Below are 20,594 nucleotides of genomic sequence, written 5' to 3'. Positions count from 1 at the left end.
TCGCAGTTTTTAACACAAGGATTACTTGATACTTTCGATAAAAGTCCTCTTGTTGCTGAGCACTTTCCCTTCGACTGACATTCTGTTTAAACAAAAAAAACAATTTTATTTTTTAAAAGGAGTGGAGACGCCGGGGATCGAACCCGGGGCCTCAAACATGCAAAGCTTGCGCTCTACCACTGAGCTACGTCCCCACAAAGGACGACGAGGATGGGATTCGAACCCACGCGTGCAGAGCACAATGGATTAGCAGTCCATCGCCTTAACCACTCGGCCACCTCGTCGCTTATATGAAAGCCGAAATATACTTATATAAACTTTAAGGTTTAAAAGTTTCGTTTCCTATAACAAATATTCATTCTCCATTAGCTTTATTTAAACAGCTAGTTGATAAATATTTAAGTTAAACATTACTTTTGTACCATTTACTTGGACATAAAATGTAAACTAAGCTTCATCACAATAGCTCAAAGTTTTACTAAACTTACATAACTGCCTACTATTTTATAACTAAAAATATAAATGTTATCCTACAAAAACATTTTTTTTACATAAATAATATAAACCAATTACAACATTCACCATTAGCTGCAGCAAAGGATTTAGTATAGAAAGTTTCATTGTTTTTATTTAGAAGTTTGAATTCAACTGCTAACACTTGTGGCTTTTTAACAATCTCTTTTGTTGTTACAAATAAAAAGTTTGTTGATTCATCAGACTTTATTTCAATGTTTTTACTGTAGAAAACTTTCTTAAATTAGACATTATCTTGTTAAGTTTTATTTATACTTCAAAGTTTTAAACTCAACAAAATTTAAAAAACTAAACAATTGCATTAAAAAAAATTATATAAATCGTTTTTTTTAATAGCGATTTTAAAATAACTATTCAAAATATAAATTTAAGTGTTTGATAACAAAAGATCCTAGTGAAACAAGTTCACTTTAATTCAGTGATACAAGATCACAATAAAGGAAGGTTTCTGTATTTTAAAATAATCAATTTCATTTAAACATATTATCTATAAATAATATATTGTTGCTTATAATTTTTTACAAAATATAATCCAGTTAGATTTTTAAAACTATTATAACTATTTTTAATGACTGTTTTATATGTATATATCTTATTTACTATTTCTACTTATAATATTTGATCATATAAACTGTTTTGTTTTAGCTTTAGATTTATAATAGTTTATTAAGCCATATTCCGATTTGTTTCACTGAACAGAAATTTACAAAACAAAAAACACTTGTGCATATAACCATAAGTATACAAAAGTTGAAACTGGTAAGGTCAATTTAGAATATATCATTAAAAGAGTTTCAAATATAAATAAAAGTCATTTTTGTTAGAGAAAAACTATTTAAGATTAATTGAACATTTAATTCAGTTAGGCAGGGGCGTGTTTTGACTGGTTTCCTGTTTCCTGTGAAAAAAAAAAGAGAAGAAAAAAAATTCTTAGAATATAACTAAAACCGTTGTTTATTGACTTTGTTTTGGTTATTTGATTAACTTTTAATAATGAATGTTTAATTTATAACACTGAAAGACTATAAGTTTCCTTAACAAAAAATGCTCGTTTTTGCCCAGGTAAAATAGATTTCAAAAAAATTTTTAATTGTGACGTGATAATAGGTAAAAGTTTTAAAGTAGCTTTTTTTTTGGAAAACTTTTTACTAAGATGCTCTTAGTTCCCATTATAAATTGTTACGTAGTGTAAATAACTTTTGATTAAGTATTGTTTTTCAACTGGTAAGCATAATTTTACTTAAAATATGTCCAATATAATCACTAAAGTTTTACTTTACTTAGTTGATTGTATATCTTAATGTTGTGTGAAGCTTTTAAACCTTAAAAAGTTCAATTCAGAGAGTTTTCAAAATCATCTTTAGACCCCTACACTGGCAATTTATTCTTTTATCATTTAATGGTATTTTAATATTTTTATTTAAGTTATTTTATATATCTGTTGGCCACAAAGTTGGTTTTTGATTTTTTGAAACATTCAAAATTTATTTTTATAGTTTGCAGTATGATTTAATACTAAAAGAAAAAGAAAAACATTTAATTAACTCAAAAATAAAAAAGTGTATAATAACAACAAAGTTAATCAAAATATTGGGAAGTTTTAATTTATGTGTTTTAAAAAGTGATTAAATATAAAATAACAACATTTTTAAAATTTAGTGGTTTAAGTCAAGTTTTCAACTAATTGGCTTATAAAGTTTAATAAAAACAACTTTAAATTATCTATAATTTTTTTTTTTTTTATACTAAAGATATATTAATGTAACTGTCATGATTTATACTAAAACTTTTAAAAAAGAGTCTAGAATATCTAATAGAAATATATATAAAATATAATATAAGACTATTTATTAATCCAATTTTTCTCTGATATAAATAACTTATATATATATAGTTTGCACAGTTAGATAGGATCTATCTACTGCTCATGTAACAACTTTAGAATGGAATATTCAGTTAAATCAGGAACAAACGTTTTTAATATAAAATTGAATAATTTAACCTAGTAAAAAAAAAACAGATAAACTCAAGGTAAGAAAATTCAACAACAGTTGGTATGACAGAAGAAACTGGTTGACAGCTTGCCCTATCAGAAAAAAAAAATCTTTTCTGCTTCCTATGTCTTCTGTTTAAAGGTCAAAGTATTTGGTCAAAAAATGGGTCAGTTGATTTTATTGCAGAGATTTTAACTAATTAGGTAGGTATTTTATTTTAATTTTGAAACAAGCAATTTACTATGTGAAAACAATTAGATTTAATTTTAAGGTTTTTTTAGAAGTTTTTATATTTATACATATAATACAGTAAAATAAAAATATTGTAGTTTAACTAAAACAAACTTTAAAATAATAAATACTTAAGAAATGCGTACTTTAGCGGCAAATTAAGAACAAAAAAATATTGTGAACCCCTTTTGAAAAATATCTAGACACGCCCCTGCAGTTAGGTAAACATTAATTTGACAGCATAAAACAATAGCACAAAAGATAAAATTAAATAAAAACTTTATATTGTTTTTATTAAGTAGTTTAAAAAAGAGGATATTTAAATAAAATTTTAACGTAAAACTTTTTGAAACTTCGTATTATCAATAATTTTGCATGAACTATACAGAACATTTAAACTTTAAAATTATATTTATTTCTAGTCGTTGAACAAAAATTCAAACTATTATGACTATTTTGACTATTTAATTTCAAACAATTCAATTTCTAACAACTATTAGTTATTGTGAAACATCTCATTTAACAAATAAATATTTAAACTTTTTATACTTTTGTTATCCTAACTATTAGATCTATATTAAACTTTTTTTTTAATTTTAAAATATAGCCTAAACAATGTCTAAATACTAATATATAGCTAGTTTTAGTGATTAAAAATTTTGTATTTTTATTAATATTTTATTCTAAATAATTTTTTACTGTCATAATCTTATTAGTTAGACTTACATGCGCATTTTTTACTCAAAATTCAAGAAAAAATTACCTTTATTTATACCTTATTTAATAAACACCAATATAAGTGAGCTTAAAAAAATATAGTTTATTTGTTAGAGTACTGGCAAATACTTGAAAAAAGTACTGTTTTCTTTTTTTTTCAAGATAAAATGTCTTAACCAACTTATTTTCAAATAATTTCTAATTAAGCTAAAGATTATATATTTTTACAGTGATTTGTAGCGAAAATAATTTTCATGTAGCCTTATAACAATAGAACATTTCTAAAACGTTCTGGGTAATTTTCATACTTTATAAGTTATTTAAAATAAACAAAATCTAGTAAAATATACATAAATAAGTTATTATTTTAATCATAGTTTAAATATTTTTTTGCTTAATACTTTTGTGATTCAATAAAACTAGCTATAAATTTTTTAAATAACTACAAACAAAATAATCACAACTTTGAAATAAGGTATTATTGTTTTTTTTCTTTATTTTGTTTGTTAGACTAGCTACAGCAACACTTTTCTAATTAAATTTTAGTTTTATATTAATTAACTATATTAACGGTTGCACAAAGGTTAATGATAGTTAAAAATTTTGTTATTAAACATACATAATATAAAAATTACTTTGGTAAACTGTTTATAGAACAATACTTTTTAAAATTTAAATTGTTATGAAAAGCAATGGGTGTAAAACTTAAACAAATTCATCTTAATGAGAACTTCTATAAAATATCAATAAAGGTCTTAATTATAAATTACTATATTAAAAACAATAAGTTACAAAAAAAAAGAACTTTTTAAACTTACTCGTTATAAAAAATGTTTCCGCCCGAGCTCGAACCGGGGACCTTTCGCGTGTTAGGCGAACGTGATAACCGCTACACTACGGAAACTGATGTGTATTACATTAACTGAGTAAGTAAATATATACTCAGTTTATATTGATTTCGCAAGAGTTTTCGTATTGTAGCGGTAATCACGTTTAGTATATATATATAGATAAGATGGAAGATCAATTTTCGTACCAAATATTTGTAATGTACAATATTCAATTCTTACGTCATATTGTTTTTTGTATAACTTTTGCATCTCTGTTTACCAAAGTATATTTATTTTAAACTTGAACTAGCTGAAGATTAAAGACTATTTTTTTTGTTATTATGAAACATATGTACTAGTATTTTTAAAATCGAATTTTAATAATAAATTATATATATATATAAATATATATATATATATAAAATAAGGTGGTTATTCAAACTTGAACACCTTCTACAGAGCCCACTTGAAGGGCTTTTAAATAATTTATTTAAATTGTATTTTTCTAATAAACTATATATAAAATGTTAAGAAGGTAGATTTTTAAAAACCAGAACATAAGTTTCATAAAGCTAAATGCTTTAATCATCAGCTAGTACGGTTTAAAATAAATAGCACTTTGCTAAACAATGAAACAAAATTATACAAATAACAAAAACAATATGACGTAATTATTAAATATTGTACATCAACGGTAGGACTTTTTATGGGTAGTTTTAGATATTGGGTACTTTTGATTGCAGCAATTTTGCAAAAAAAGTACCCAATATTTTGATGACGTCATTAACTTTACTTTGGGTAGTTTTGAAGCTTAAACTTTGTAAACAAAGCAAAATTGCTGTCCAGGCCTATGAGAAATTCACATTGTTTATTTTTTAAATATGAAAATGCATAAATCTGAATAAAAACAATGAAATAGTACAAAACATTTCCCTTTGTTATTAAAGTTATAGAAATATAATTTCTAACTCTGATATTTTTTGTGTAAGTTACAATTTCAAACTCAAAACAAATTAAGCTATTATCTTTTTAATTTTTCCTTTTTAGTTTATTATTGATGACTTGAAGTCATTGAAAAAATTTTAACTAGTTATACATAAGTTTTGTAATTCAATGAAACCTAGCACTTTTTTAGTTTGAAATAAAGCTAAAATGATGGTCATCAAACCTAGATGTTTATTGGAATCTTGGAATGTTGTATAAAATCCTAGAATAACTTAAAATTCTGATGACTTTTTTTTTAAAGAAAAATAAATAATACTTGTAATTAAAAAAGTATGTTAAATTAGGAAAAAATTGAACGAAATTTAAAAAAAACCTTAGTGTAGTTACAGGAAGGGTGTAGATCAGCTTTATTACAACTTGATGTTATTTTACAGATTTTTAAGTAAACCACAAGTAGCCTTATACAGATTTTTAATACTAAAACAAATTTTTGAGATAAAAAATTATATTAGTGGGTACAATAGGTTTTTATTGTCATCTTTTATTTTGTTTTCTTTCTTTTTATAAATATTCAAAGATATATTTCCTTAAGATTTGACAGGGTTGCCAAAACACCTGGAATCTAGGAACTTGACAGTTTAAACAAAAACTGAAAACACCTTGAGTCTGTGGAATAAAAAAAAAAAGAAAAAATATGGTATTTCAAACAAAAATCACCAAAAAATATGTGATTTTTAAACTATTTCTGCATGTAAAATAATAAAGTTTTGATTAGATATAATAAGTCTATCATATATATGAGTTTTTATTTCTATCAATAAATTTATTTAACTATAAACACATTTTAAGTTTTTACAATATTTTTTTAGTGTTGCTATACTACTTAAGATAGTTATTTACCTTAAATTTATTAGTTTATGCTATAATAGATAGATCAATATATTTGTTGCCTTAAAAACTTTGAAGTAATTCTGAAAACATGAAGAAAGTTTTAAAAATATCTGTTTATGGTATTGATCTCAAAAACGTAGGAGTAGAAAGATTTTTAGTAGTTTAAGTTAACCCATATCATAAGGAACCTATTGTATTCTCCAACTTAAACAGGCTATTTCTCACAAAACTATTTTAATATAAAATTTCTGTAAAAAGTAACTCAGAGTTTAGTTAAAATTCAACAAAGTAAGATCAAGTTATACAAAAAAGACTAACCCCACCCTCCCCAAGCCCTAAGTATTTATTATTATTATTAAACTAAATTTAATGTTTTACTAACAGGTATATTCGTAGTGTTAAGTTACTAAAATGGCAAAAGAAGCATTTAATTTCATTCAAAAGTGGAAACACTTAGGTGAAAAAGATTTTACAGAGATTTTTTTGAAAGAACTTCCTAAGTTTGGTTTAGGGCCACTTGACCCATATCGAGAAAATGTACAATTTGAACCACCTCAAAAGGTTGATGATGTTGCAGTCAAACTACAATTAGGATTACCCACAGACTGCATACCAATCCAAAACTCTGGGGCTGGAGATTGTTTGTTTAAGGCTATTTCCCAGTCCCTGTATGGCGTTGAAGACCATCATAGAAAAATTAGGTTAAAAATATTTATTTGGATGGTTAAAAACAAAGATGCAGTTGTACAAATAAGAGAAAAGTACATACACTTAACATTTGACTCTGTATTTTCTTTAACAATGCAAGTGGGAACACCACAAACCCACATTGCATGCAGTGCAATGGCACTTAATATACATATAAATACAATCTACCCATATGTAAATGGTCTAGAAAATACTATAGCCAAATTGCTTAACACAATTTTTAATTGTAAAGTTTATGGAAATGAAGTAAGTATTGTAATTCAATGATCTTCCATAACTTTTGTTACTAATAAATATTGGCAGCCAAATCATTTTGTTAGTTTGGTAAGTAAATTTAAGCAAAACAGTAAATTCAAAATAAGTAAAAGGAGAATTATAATTGTTGACAGCGATGATAAAGACAGTGATGATTTTTCAAATGCTAGTGTTAGTGTTAATTCAAGTTTAAGTGAGAATTTGTTTAAAACAGTTAAAAACAATAAACAAAATGAGCCTCAAACAACTTATTCCAGTGATAGTTCAGATGATTTTGTAAATAATTTTAATGCTAAAAATAAAAAAGGTGGTAATTTTTATAACACAAAACACTTTTTTAAGCCTACTGAAAGAAAAAAACAAAAAAAATTTTGTTATGTTCAACAACCTTATTTAAAAAATAATACAGATAACAAAGATATTGTCAATAATATAGATGGTATATATATCAAACCTTATACTGAAATTAAAAGGCATAAAGATATTTTTAAGGTTTCAGAAAAGTGTGACAAAGTTTTAGATGCTGTACCAAAGATTATGAAAAGTAATGTGCAATTTGTATTAAATAAATTTAGTTTAAGATTGGAATACTATCTATGGGTGATCCCAATTGTAATTTTACTGCAACTCTATCAACCTCATATGTGTCAAAGTGTACACTTTGTCAAGTGTTAAGTGGCCCTAAACAAACTTAGGAACTTCACTTAAATAAAATTTTTTGAACTCTTTTTCACATACTTTTATTGTGATTGAACTAAAGTACTATATTTGCCTGTATAAATTATTAGTGCACAAGTAGTTACCTAGGACTAATGATATTTCATTTTTTTGTTATACTAAAAAGTGTATGTTTTAGTATTTCTTTTTAGTTTCTTTATTTGTTAGATTTAACTTTGTTTTTGTTAAGTGCTGTTTTAGTTCAATTGTAAAAATAAATTTTTATCTGAGTTAGTCTGTTTTAATTTTTGACCATATAATTAAAAGTAAATCATGGTTGCATACTTAACTGTTTATTTTATAAAATCAGAATTGTGTTGTTTTATGATCTATAACTGTCAGTAAACATTTTAATTAGATTTTTAAGTGTTAATTTTCTGTTTAAATATCAAGTAGTATTAATATTGATAACCAAAAATTGCTTTTTTAAACAGGATTACCTAGGACTAATGACATTTCATTTTTTTTTGTTATACTAAAGAGTGTATGTTTCAGTATTTCGTTTTAGTTTCTTTATTAGTTAGATTTAACTTTGTTTTTTTAAGTGCTGTTTTAGTTCAGTTGTAAAAAGAAATTTTTATCTGAGTTAGTCTATTTTAATTTTTGACCATATAATTAAAAGTAAATCATGGTTACATACTTAACTGCTTATTTTATAAAATCATATTTGTGTTTTTTTATGATCTATAACTGTCAGTAAACATTTAAACTAGATTTTTTGTGTTAATTTTCTGTAGTATTAATATTAATAACCAAAAATTGCTTATTTTAAACAAGATTACCTAGGACTAATGATATTTCATTTTTTGTTATACTAAAGATTGTATGTTTTAGATTTATATACCTGTTTTTAATTTTTCAACACATTTAACGGAAGAAATTGTTTGTTTTTATATTAAAAGTTTAAGTATTAAAAGTATTATAGATAGATGTTTTGTTTTCTGCTTTTAAAAAAACTATTTTTTTTAAATATGTTTGGATTATTTTAAATACTAAAGATAAGTGAATTTTTTATTGTGTTTTATAATAAATTATGAATCTTATACATTTAGGTAAATATAACGTTTTTTTTTTTAAGTTGTTGTGTGTGTGAAAAAATTAACATTGTTTAAAATAATAAATTTTTAACAAATGCGAAAATGTTTCATTTCTTTATTTATTAATTAAAATTACAGGAGATACTTATTTTTGTATACAACTAAAGTTAACTTTGAATTCGATTTAAAGTTTATAGTATAATAAAATGTTATAGTTATAATTGAATAATTTTACAGTTTTAACTTAAGCTTTAACTAGAAATAAGAGCAAGTAATAAAATTTGTTATAAATAAATTTTAGAACCCTTATGGCTTGTTTAAAGTGTTATTTAAATAATTATGATAAACAGCTTACAATAAATTAAAACTTTACTAGGTTTTTGTTTTTAAACAAAATGAGAGTAGTCTCTTTAGATTTAATTTAAAACTAAATTGGTTATTTATGCCTTATTTTAGTTTATCTATACACATCACATTACCGGCTTTAATCATTATATTAACTGGTCAAGTATGTTTTTTACGGAAATCATAACATAGAAGAAGTCTTATTGTATCATGTTAAATAAGTTTCAAATGTATGATTTCAAAATTACTAGTAATTACTACTAGTAAATTTAATTAGTGTTCTTCTGTGGTTATAACTTAGTAAATAAGTTTATAAAGTACACATGACTCAAAGAAAATTACATATAAATTAAAAACAACCCACTTTATAATTGTCATTACATTTCATTAAAACTTAGTAAATATTTAAAACAGTTTTTTGTTTTATTTCTATATATGTGGTTGAATTTGTTTACAATTAAAAATTACATAGAAAGCGTATTTTTTATAAACAGAGACGCTTGTTCTTGTGTTTACAAAAATAAAGCTCCAAAAACTAGCAGTGCGACTTTTAATGAAGCCATTTATATAGAATTTTTAAATGTAAAATTGTTCAATTTACTTTTCAGCGCGACGTATTTTTACAACTTTTTTGTATAATTTTAAAATCAAAACTACCCAAAATATACGATGACGTCATCAAAATATTGGAGCCTTTTTTTGCAAAATTGCTGCAATTATACTCATGAAAAGTACCCAATATTGCTCAAAAAAAAACTACCCATAAAAAGTCCTACCCGTACATCAAAGTCAAAAATAGTTCATCATTAACTGGATAGATTCGTCAAAGCAGCAACTACTAACGGTAATTCAAGACTTTTTTGATGCAAAACAACTTCCAAATAATTTAGTTTCGTTTCTTGGGTTCTGTGTGTTTGTAGTACGTTTTCTCTCTGTTAAGAATCAGAGCTATTACTACAACTATAAGTTTTGAACTTTTTTTTTTGTTATTTTTAACCAAGAAACAAGATAATAAAAAGTATACAAATTTGAAAAATTAGTGGCAATTAAACTTAAACAATACTGAGTTCTCGCTTAGTTCTCTTTAATAAAATATGATAATGCTTTTAAAAATGTTATTTAATGTATAAAGATATTTTCAATTTTTCTTAGTTGATAAAAAAGGTTTTAAAAGGCACTATAGAAAAAGATTATTTGAATTTAAACACTAACATACGACTCTTTAGCAAGAGAATCAATTACAACAATAGCCCAGTGTGCGTAAATTATATCATCGGGAATTGATTCAAACTGCACTTCAGTTTGAAAAACAAAATTACTATTCACAACTAATGAGGCTTCATCAATAGATATAACTTCATCAGGTTTTGTTGGCTTAATCCCTAAAGAAAAATTTACAAACAAAATTGATTATTACCTTTTATATATAAAGATATACGCATTTTTTCTAATAGATATTTCTAGCGTTTTAAATTCTTAAACTATTGTGTATAACTAAGTTATATATGTTTAAATTTTTATTATGAGACATCTTATATTATAAAAGATCCTACCGAAACAAATTAGTTGAAATATAAAAACACAAATTTTTAAAGTACATACTTAATTTATTAAACCTAGTTAAAATAACTCATGTTATTTATTTTGTATGTCTTATGTGTTTTATAATTAGCTGTTTATAACTTTTTTCTTTTTTTTACATACATAAATTACTTATTGATGTTCATATAACATGATGTACTTCTAAAGTATAACTTTTTTACTATTTTACAAATAAAAAAATAAACAATTTAGTATATACTTCTCTTAATAAAGTTTTATTGTTTTCATTTGTAAAAAGCTTATTACAATTAAAAAATAATATTAACAATTAGCTCGTAAAGATAAATTAAAATAAAACAAAACACTTGCTTTTGAAATACTTTTACTTGTAATCTAAACTTGTGTACAAAACATAAAAAAATAATAGTTTATAAATATAAATTTTAAAGTAGTGTTGAAATGTAATAACAATAATGTTAAAACTTTAGCATGAGTATTTAAATACATGAGTATTAACATGAGTATTTAAATAAAATTCAAACTTTGTTCGCAACGCAAGCATTCGTCACTGGACCAAACAGCTCCATTTTGGCAAGTGTGAACAATCGAATCAGCTTTGTAAAACTTTGAAGCATCACAAGATACTAATCTGGTGCACCCGATACCACATGAACTTTCAGGTTCACTAAACTCATACCTCAGCCCCTCACAATCCATCGGTTGTTGGCTGCATGCTGGAAACAAGTTTTACAAATTAATTACTAAAAACTTTCTTAGTTCTATAATTAAATTTAAATATAAGCTAGCACTTGTATAATTGTATTGAGGTACTAAAACTTATCAAGTAAGGTTCTAATATATATTTAAAATTAAGGATGTGCGTATTATATATACTGCCTATTCTTCCTGTGAACAAGTGGGGTTGTAGCTCAGGGGTAGAGCGCGCGCTTCGCATGCGTGAGGCCCCGGGTTCAATTCCCGGCAACCCCATATTTTTAATAAAACTAACCATAGTCGTTTTGCTTACATGAATAAATATATTTGTTAATTGTTTTGATGTATGATTTATGTTTTAATCTAAAATTTGTCTTTGTATTGTTAATTATTTAACTTTTTCAACTTATTTTTGATACATACCTTTCTAATTCAAAATAAAAACCTCATCAAAATACGAATACCCTTTAAATACAGAAAAAAAAAGCTTTTTTTGTACAAATTTGGAATTTTTCTATGTTGTTCTAAAACTGTAACTTAAAAAAAAAGTATCACGTTGAAGGTTTAGTTAATCACATAAACTTTATCAATCAAGGGAAAATGAGCAATGGTTTTTTTAGGAACTAAACTTGCAAGAATGAATTTCATAAATTCTTATGGTATTGAATTACATAACAAAAAATTAACTTTTTCTGGTATTGAAATAACCATTTCGGTGATAAAGTTAATAAAACCACATATTAATTTTTACAAAAGCATGCCCCGTGTGAGGATCGAACTCACGACCTTCAGATTATGAGACTGACGCGCTGCCTACTGCGCCAACGGGGCTCACATACACAATGCAGTTTCGTAATATATAAAATGATAGGTTCTAATTCAGTTAGACGTTGCTAATAATAATCTACACTTTACCATTGATTACTTCCAACAGTTAACCATATTTAAAACTTTCTAAAAATAATACTGCTTTATATTAAAACGATGCTAGATGAATCAAAATTGCAAAAAAATTGTTGATTAAACAGTGTTTGCTTTCAACCGGCTTTATTTAAAATAAAATGACTGACAATCTGGTAAAAAAAAAACTAGTAAATAACTTTATTTACGATGTTATTTTGTTACGCATTATTTTGAAATATATATACTTATTTTATGTATATTTTAATTTACTTTTAGCTTGATAAAGAAAACTCATACTTTTGTATTTCAAAATTTACGAAGTCAGAAAGATAAAAATTCAAAATACTTAAATATAATAAACTTTTAATAAGACAGGGTTGCCACTGGTTTTTCAATTTTTTTTCCAGGTTTTCCAAATTTCTTCCAGGTTTGTAAAAGTACACATTTTTTGGTCTATTTCAAGTTTTAAGTTAATTTATATATAAGAAACTGTGTTGAATAGTATTAAAACATTGAAAAGATATTGTAAAGTTACTTTAAATGTGTTTTTTATTAAAAAAAAATTTTGATGATGGCAAAAAAATCATATTTATACGATAGATTTTTTGTGTCAAATCGAAACTTTACTACTAAAAATGTTGAAACTATTAAAAATTCCAGGTTTTTCCAGGTTTTTTCATCAAAATTCCAGGTTTTTCCAGGTTTTTTTCAAAATTTCTCAAATTCCAGGTTTTTCCAGGTTATTTTTGCCTAAATTGTCGAATTCCAGGTTTTTCAAGGTTTTTCCAGGTTTCCAGGTAAAGTGGCAACCCTGATAAGTGTTTAATTTATTGTTTTACTAAACATAGTACTTCTTTTATTTTAAGAAACTTAGATAACTATTATAGTACTAACAAACTACAAACAAGAATATTTGTCGATAAAGACAATGAAAATTCATTTATTTTAACAAAAATTTTAAAGCAGGCTAAGTATGCAGCTACAATTGATTTTTATTTAATATCTGTATATATTCAAGTATTCTGACCTGAAATTTTTAGTTCAATATCATGTTGGAGCAATATTGTATTTCGAACAGGATGAAATAATTGGTATAATATTGTTGAGTCACTGTCTTTTAAAGTTAAATCCAATACTTTTGTCGAAAATATAACATCTGTATCAATTTCTATTTCTTTTGGAAATCTAAACATGTAATATTTGTTTTTATGAAAATAAACATGCTTATATTTGAAAAGTGAAACATTTCATTACATTCATTTAAAAACAAGTTTAATTTAAACAAGTAATAAGGTTATAATTTAAAATAGTTCTAGAATTAGTTAGAAAAAATTAACAAAAAAAATTCCATACAACTTTATAGTTAGGTAAAGGAAAATATGTAAATTCATCAAATTGTAATTGTATTTCAGAAGTTTTTAAACTCACTGTTGTATAGGTAAAATATGTTATATCATCAAATCGAAAAAGATATAAGGTTGTATGCAACATAAACTGTAAATATATAACTAACAAAAAACAAAAGCGATCAGATTCCACAAGACTACATTCTACAGTATCGCTCAGCAAACACTCGGATATTTTATAGATCTAATTAAAACAAGTAAGTTCAAAATATTTGCATCGACTAAAACAAAGAATGATAAAAAAACAAAACGACTTAATTGCTTTTAATTTTGATCTATTGGAATCATATAGAGTAAAAGTTTTGTAGTTACATATATTAAACTAGGTGTTTATTTAATACTCAGAAAAAAAGCTTTAACGAGGTTATTTAATGACAACAAACTCCAGCAGGGGAATTGTGATAAGTGAGCAGTTTAATTGGCTGATGCAGCAACTCTGTGAACCTGACGGCAAACTTTGTTTCCAGTTTAGAGCTAAGAACAGCGAAAGCTTGTTTGCCGGACGACTCAGCATCAGATAAATAGAATGCTGTAAAGAAAAAAACACACCGTTGAAAAAAACAAAGAATGTTAACGATCATAAAAACATCACAACGATAATTATTCTAAATAAAAACATCTAAAAGTTGTACAAGTTTTTTTTAAGTATGGTTGTCTTAATTGCTAAGCTTATTATTTTTATTTATTAGCATTCTTGTTACTTTATTAATAAATTTCAATACACAATAAAGATATTTATTTATGACAAATCCTCTTTTTTATCTTAGAATCTTGCTGAATTTTAAACCAACTTCTTTGGCACAATGGGCACGTCGACACAGATGTCCATGAACCGTCGATGCCACAGGAGGAATCCGCGGAGGTTCCCGCGTAAAAATTGTCTTTGTCACATTCGTACAGGACGGTGCAGCCAAATTTGCAGGTTGGTATCGACCTTGACACGGTCATCGAAACCTGATCGCCCCCGCACAGGTTGGTCACTAGTTCGCACTCTGCATTAAAATACAACAAAAACTAGTCCTCAATTGAATTAAACACATTTTCAGTTGAAATAAATTTTAAACAGTATAAATAAAAACTCTGCTTTCGTCAACTATAGAATTTATAAAACACTTTATGTGGCATTAAAAGTTTGTAAACTAAAAATAGCAGTCAATAAAATTAATTTAAGACAAAGTATATGTTATTGTTATATGAAGTATCTAAATAATAAGGTGCAAATTAAATAATATTTTGTTATATTTGAAAAGGTCGTCTTTTTTTTTTGCCACCGAAACCTGGTAGTAAATAAAATATTTAATTTGCACAATTATTAAAACAAGCTCTTACATTTCAGTAAATTGAGAAATCTTTGTAATTAAGACAAATAACTATGTTACATGAGGTTTAAATTATTCATGTCAATCTGTTAAGCATTAGTTCAGAAAAAAAAGTTTTATAGTAGTCTTAAAACTCTTTGAAAAATGAAATTGTTAGTTGCTAAATGCATTCTTAAACATGACTAGGTTCAAAAAAGTCTATTTAAAATTATAAAATTATTATTTAAGCTACAAAACACTTAGTTTTTTAGTTTTCCTTCCATTTGCAGAAAATCACTCATAGTAATTATACATTACTTAAATTTACTTTAAAAACTTAGTTACCTATTTTACAAAAGTTTGAAGAACAAATTTCAATCTGATCGTTTATGAAAATTCAAACAACCTTGGTGTTCTAAAACTCTTACAGTGTGAACAACGTTTTCCTTTAATTCGCCATCTACCAAAACAAACTCATATTTGACTATATCATCAACGAAATCGCCTCGATGACCCACATGAAAGCTTTCATCGACATTCAGAAGCTGACTTCTAAATTCAAAAGCAATATTGTTAGTTAAATTGTGAATATAAATATTATCAACTTTTAATAATACTTTTTGTTAAAGCCTACCTATCAGTAGGGTCACCTACAACATATTCGCAATAAAGCTGTTGGGTTGTTACCTTGTAACTGCATTTCTGTTCGTCTGTGCTGAGCTGCAAAAATTTGAATAACTTCGATAACTCATGTTTTTTTTTTCATTAAAATGCATAAATTAAACATGTTTGTCGGTTTACAACAGTTTGGTACTGGTCAAAAGGTGTTATCAAGTATTAAATATATCAGTTAACTCTTAAAAATGGGTGACTGTATATGAAGTGGTTTTATACGCTAATTTTGTTTAAAAAATTTCAAAGCACTATGCACGTTAGGGGGGTAAGAATTTTTTGTTACATGTTGATAACATTTTAAAGATCTTTAACTTAGCTAGCAACTTCTTTTTACCATTTTTTAAATTTCAAATTATTTTTTGAGATATCAGGGTTCAAAGTCGGAAAGCTCAGCAGGTTCTTTACGGAAAGAAAAGACTATTTCATTAAAAATCTTTCTTCTCCTACAGTTTTTAAGCAATCTTTTTGAAACTTCATCAGTTTAACTAAATAATAAACTTTTCGATTATAGGAACTTTTCAATTTTTAGTAAAAGTTTTTTTTTTTTGGTCATAAATTTCTTAAATTCTTTTTTTTTTAATTTTTACAATAGGATTTTTTCTATTCATAGAAGGAACATTTCCTAAAAATTTGAGGTTAATTAACCAAAAAATGAAGGAGAAGATATATTTTTAGTGAATTTTTCAAAATCCCAAGAAAATCGGCAAGATTTATTTCCTCCATACGTTTATATCGGAAACTTTATACACAACTGACGATATCTCAAAAGTTAATAAATATTTTTTTATTCTGTGAAAAGTATCTTATAGTATACAATTAGAGCTTCATATAACGTCTAATATTATTTTTTGTAAAAAAAAATGCTGGACCCCCGTCCTATGCTCTTAATTACATTAAAATGAAATTTTTTAAATATAGATATTTAAAACACCCTTTAAATTTTCCTTTATAAAAACGTATTTTGCTAAAAAGTATGGACTTATGACTTAACTGAAAGCTTTGGTCGTAATAACTTGACAGTTTTACACAGTTAAAACAATTTTTACTCACGCCAGAACTCAGAGAAGTACTTCTCCAAACAGCCTTGAAGTTAAACTGAGGTAATTTTTTCAATACAAGAGTCACATGTATTTCAAATGAAGTACTTTCTTCTGCTTCAACTACTGAAGGACTGGATTCCTTTTTTATCACTTCGTATGCTAATATTTCAATTAAAATTTTACAGCGTTGAAATTAAAATGTTACTGGCTTACAAAAGTCAGGTTGGTTAGTATATTGAAAACGACGTAGATAAAATTTAAACTAGAATATTATTTTATATGGTTACAGTAAAATGAAACTTTTAGACATAGTAAATAATTTAAAGACTGTACTTTTAAGTGAGTTTTAAAATCCAAAGATATATAAAAGAACGATTATACTAAAACATATTTTTATGTAATGATGACTCTTCTTTTATATAGAAGTATTCTATATAACACACTTATAATTCTATCCAAAATCACTTATATTTCAGGTATGATTTTTATTTAAAACTTTAAAATGTGTTCGAAACGAGCTAATGCTTTATATACCTTTTATAAAAACAAAAAAAAAATATGTACAACAAATCAACCAACACGGCTGGCAGCACGTCTTGCAAGACTTTCCGTTCGGCCAGCTTTCAACAGAGCCGTCCACTCTAAGCAGCACGGGCTTCTCATGCGGCACGATGAACAAGTTGTCGTTGCACTGATACTCGACAACGCAGTCTCCGTTGCAAGACACGAGAGTTCTGTACCCTTCCGAGTGCTCGCACGGATTCTCGAAATTGTTTTCTATTGAAAAGTTTTTTTTTTTTGAAAACTTTATTGGAGTGTATAGGAGCAAAGTTTTTAGCAAGTTTGTTTTTAAACGCGATAAAGAGTATTGTTTTACTCTTTGATTAAATTTTCATTTAAACTTTCGTAAAGTTTAACTAATTTTGTATTGATATATATTGCTAACTTATAACTATAAATGTTATTTTTTAATTTATTTAAGCTAGAAAATTTAAAGTAAAATACACTAAGTACTGAATATAGTAATAATTTAGACGCATAAACTATATTTGTTGCTAAAGTAGTCTAGACAGTTAATAATTAGTATCAAAAAACCTTGAACGTTTACAGAAGTTGATCTCAAGTGAACAAATTTAGATGATCCGTCTTGAATATTAAAACTGAAAATTCTGTCTCCAAATCTTACGTCTTTAATTTTTAGCTTAAAGCTCAATACAATGTTAGGCTTAAACGGTATGTCTATGAAACTGTTTTGAAAAAAAAACAAATATTAAAAAATATTTAATCATTCTTTGTAATATTGACCATATTTTTAATTCAAAATTTGCTTATTTAATACTTTTTGAAACGTTAAACAACTTATATATCAAATTAAAATATTCAAAATATTTACTACTTGTAAATGTGCATGACCATGGAAACATAATGAAATAAACAATTTAGGAATAATAAAAAAATACATTACAAGCATAAGAAGAAAATATTTATTTATCTGAATACACATAAACTAACAACTCAGAAGTTATTCTTGTGAGGTAGTAAGAAGAGGAAAGTGAAGGAGAAAAATTGCAACTTATCTCACGGTCTTCCAATTCTGGAGTAATTTCTTCACAAACTACAAGCTCTTCATTCTACATTTAGTATTTAATTTCAAATTGTAAAATATAACTTTCAGTTGTACTTAACTTGCTCTTATGATTTAGAAAAATTTCTTTACTTAAAGTTATTAAACACGTTTCATGTAAAAGACGAAAATCTATCTTTATACTTACAGTGTTATCAACATGTTCAACATTCCATATAAATTTAGTTTTGAAAGTAGGTAGTTGGCTAAACTCAATGTCTAAATTCAAAATTAAATCAGAATTTTCAATTGTTGTTATCGACAGTGGTGATGAACTTTCTTCTATAACTTCAAAAACTGTAGAAATTGTTGATATTACTTTGTTACTTCTTCAAACACTTTTAATGAAAAAGTAAAACTTTCAGGCCATATGCTATTACTTATTAGTTCTTACATAGTACATTAGTTCGTATTAGTACATACATTGCTTTTAAAAGTTACTGACCGATGATACGCATCTATAGTCTATTAAATATATAAACAAAAATCAATATTAAAAAACTTTACTATTTTCACTCGCATTACTTTGTTTTCAAACTAAATTATTTTTATTACTTATCAATTTAGTTTGTCTTATCAAGACCAATATTATTAAAAAATAAACGAGATGGTTAGTTTCTTTTAATCCATAAGTGTTAACAAAATAACACATTTGCAGCATAAAAAAACCTAAGTTCTTTTTTTGCATAACATTTGCTTCTATACACCAAATAACTTGTACAATAACTTTTACTCTAATATCAAACGAACTTCTTGTGCAAACGGGACAGACGCTCATGTCGGACCAGATGAACCTCTCGAGGCACTCTGATTGCTTCTGATTGCCGTCCCAGTAATTGTCCGCGTCACATTCGTACACCTGCAGGCATTCCTCCACGCACGGGTCCTTTGTGTACATGTACATGAGACCTTGGATGCCAGGACACTTGTCCCAGTCCAAACAGCCTGTCGGAGTTTAAAATTTTAATAAAGTTCAACTAGTTTTTTATTAATGTTAAGTCACATGAAGAAATAAAGGAAGTAAATTACGTGTTCTCGTGTAGAAAATCTTCTCATACATGATGAGGTTGTCAAAATTTACAATTGAAATAGAGACAACCGTTAAGTCATTAGTTCCGTTTAGTGAAAACTCTACGGGGCTTCCTATCGGCAAATTGATTTCTTCTCTAAAAAAGTTAGTTAGTTTTTAGTTTACAATGCATAAAAGTTACTTGTGCTATGCATAAATAAAACAAGTTTTGTGCAATTTATTCTTTTACTAGCATGACTGAACAAATGAATGACTTACTTTGCAACTATATTAGGAGCTGACTTTGTCTTTTTCAACAGAAGCAAATCATCCCAGGAAGTTTGGTAGGTTACAAGGTCCTGCTTTTCCTGTTTTCAACAACCATACATCATATTTGGTAAAAAACAAATTTAAAATGACAAAAAAATCGATGATCTAGCTAACTTCTTTTTTTCTAGCTAAAATGTACTGCTTAAATATTAGCCTTATACTTGTTATATACTTCATACAGGTTTTCTACTCTTTGAAGTTAAAAACAGGTTTAGTCTATACAAACTACCCTTAGTCATGCTGTATTACAAGTAAAATTTAAATGAGTGCAAACCGTAAACTGGATAGCTTACAAAATTTAGCTGAGAAGTATAAATTCAACAAATAAACATCAAAGTTTGAATTATCAAAAACCCAATGTAAGCTTTAGAAGAACATTAATTTAGTCTCAAAAAATCAGGTTAAAGTTGTGCAAAACTTTTGAACTAGCTCGAGTTTTTCCAAAATTTTAAGCTAGCCTGAGTGAGAACTTTCAATTAAAAGTCCGAATAATTATACTACATACCTTACATATTTAGCTGATAGATGAAAAATGTCAAATAAATTAAGCTTGATAACAGAATTTGATAAATAAAAAAAACTTACATAAATTAAGTTTATCAAATAAGTGAAATTAAAATAAAAAGGTAAATCTACTTTTTCTAACTAAAGTAAGCATAACAACAATTAAATAAAAACTATAGTAGCTCCTACCTAGAAAACTTGAATTTTAATAGGAAACTTTGGACTTAAGGAACTTGAACTTTAATACTCAAAACTTAACTAGACTTGACTTGTTCATTTACTCAATTAGTTATTCCTATTGTTAATTACAGTACCTGCTTTAAACCTTTACAAGCTAAAAATCCT

The 20,594-nt window shown here is 25.9% G+C and overlaps 5 non-coding genes across 5 annotated transcripts; 1 reads left to right on the top strand and 4 right to left on the bottom strand.

Annotated features, from left to right (window-relative positions):
• Positions 1–122: 122 nt before the first annotated feature.
• On the bottom strand, positions 123–194 carry Trnaa-ugc (transfer RNA alanine (anticodon UGC)). The gene has a single exon. It is a non-coding gene; the product is annotated as a tRNA-Ala (tRNA).
• Positions 195–202: 8 nt separating this feature from the next.
• Positions 203–284, bottom strand: Trnas-gcu (transfer RNA serine (anticodon GCU)). Its single transcript has one exon. It is a non-coding gene; the product is annotated as a tRNA-Ser (tRNA).
• Positions 285–4,307: 4,023 nt separating this feature from the next.
• Trnav-aac (transfer RNA valine (anticodon AAC)) lies at positions 4,308–4,380 on the bottom strand. The gene has a single exon. It is a non-coding gene; the product is annotated as a tRNA-Val (tRNA).
• Positions 4,381–11,664: 7,284 nt separating this feature from the next.
• Trnaa-cgc (transfer RNA alanine (anticodon CGC)) lies at positions 11,665–11,736 on the top strand. The gene has a single exon. It is a non-coding gene; the product is annotated as a tRNA-Ala (tRNA).
• A 482-nt stretch (positions 11,737–12,218) lies between these two features.
• Positions 12,219–12,291, bottom strand: Trnam-cau (transfer RNA methionine (anticodon CAU)). Its single transcript has one exon. It is a non-coding gene; the product is annotated as a tRNA-Met (tRNA).
• Positions 12,292–20,594: the final 8,303 nt, after the last annotated feature.

Source organism: Thalia democratica, chromosome 3, assembly GCF_965202585.1.
Source record: "Thalia democratica chromosome 3, ktThaDemo2.hap1.1, whole genome shotgun sequence".
Classification (NCBI taxonomy): Eukaryota; Metazoa; Chordata; class Thaliacea; order Salpida; family Salpidae; genus Thalia; species Thalia democratica.
The sequence above is the reverse complement of the archived record's forward strand: the minus strand, read 5'-3'. Positions and strand labels throughout refer to the sequence as shown.